Raw genomic sequence first — 1521 nt, forward strand, 5'->3', positions numbered from 1 at the left:
AGAAGAGAGGGAAACTTTTAAGGTTTCAAATAGTAGCCAATTCCACCTTAGTTCTCCTCTGGTTGGGAATCTCTCTGGAAGATGTTTGCATTGGAAACAGATGGAGCTCAACACAAGAAACTGAAATCATGACTCTCGACCAAGTTTAACAAAGAGAAGTTAAATCATTCTCCCAGGGGAAGGGAGAACGTGTATAATGTGTATGCTGGTATCTGGAGGAAGAAAACTAAATCACAGCATTCAAACAGCAGCATCTGAGGGTTTAGCTCTAAAATAGAACTAAAGCACACCAGGAATTGTGCAAGATAAACTACATAGATATATGAAGAAAATGTCACAATTTCTATTTATCTTTATTTTTTAATGTTTATTTATTTTTGAAAGAGAAAAAGGATGAAACGCTTCACAAATGACAGGCATGTTATTTTTGTGTAGGGGCCATGCTAATCTTTTCTGTATCATTCTGATTTTAGTCCACATGCTGCTGAAGCAAGCACTCGACTTATCTTTAATTTTTGTTTTAAAAATGATAATCCCTTTAAGGTGTTTAAGTTTTTCATGCATTAATTGACATGGGAAGCTTTCTCAGGTCTTATTTCATGTCTGTTGTGTTTATAATGGAAGGTTTGGAAGAGCAGGATTTCTACAATGAAGGAGCTATCCTCATGGGTTTGGTGTACTGCTCAACAGTCCATGTGTATTTCCATAATTAAATGGATTTGCTACTTAATCATCAACCAGTTTTAACTAAACTAACCCATACAAGATGGACAAGTGAGCTAAACAAGATGTCTACAAAATATGGATCGATGATTGTCCCAATGATTTAAGTACAGAAGGGCAACAAGGTTATAGCAGAGTTGGTTAGTTTATTGCTCAAAGCTCTCTTCATCTGCCTCATTTTGAGGCAACACATTTGTGATATGACCATAACTAACAAGCTGTTCAAAATAATTCAAAGTTATCAGTTCAAAGGATTTGCAACTGAAAAGCAAATTGAAAAGTAGATTTACACCCACAGGTATTAGTAGCCTTGCCTTACGTGTATATTTTCCCTTGAGATATCAATTATTGATAATATTAAGCCACTATTATTAGTGGCTCATATCAATGTAATTTTCTAAATATATTAGTATAAAAGTTCATAGTATAAAAGTTTATATATATGCTCTATACATCAATAAATATACATATAATATATTGGAGGTATGTTATGTAAAAGTGTGGATACCAATTCAGAATATTTGGATTCAATTTACAAAAGCACAAAAGTTGTCATTTCCACACAAACCTTTTCAGGTCTTATTTGATAAAGATTCAATAATGAAGGAGGAAAAAATCCTGGCAGTTTCCAAAGATAAAAAATAGATGTGAGTCCTCAAAGTAATTTCTTACAAAGTCATTAAAAACTATCAGAATAGATAACTGCATCATCTTGAAATTTAGTTCATTTGCAAATCTTCCTCTGGATGCTATGTGTCTATTTTTGCAGTCACACTGTATGGTAGTTAGAGAAAAAGA

The 1521-nt window shown here is 33.2% G+C and overlaps 1 non-coding gene across 1 annotated transcript; it reads right to left on the reverse strand.

The window, feature by feature from the left end:
- Window positions 1–387: 387 nt before the first annotated feature.
- On the reverse strand, window positions 388–497 carry LOC122496550. The gene has a single exon (XR_006300853.1). It is a non-coding gene; the product is annotated as a U6 spliceosomal RNA (small nuclear RNA).
- Window positions 498–1521: the final 1024 nt, after the last annotated feature.

This window comes from Prionailurus bengalensis, chromosome A1 (genome assembly GCF_016509475.1).
Source record: "Prionailurus bengalensis isolate Pbe53 chromosome A1, Fcat_Pben_1.1_paternal_pri, whole genome shotgun sequence".
In the NCBI taxonomy this organism is placed as follows: domain Eukaryota; kingdom Metazoa; phylum Chordata; class Mammalia; order Carnivora; family Felidae; genus Prionailurus; species Prionailurus bengalensis.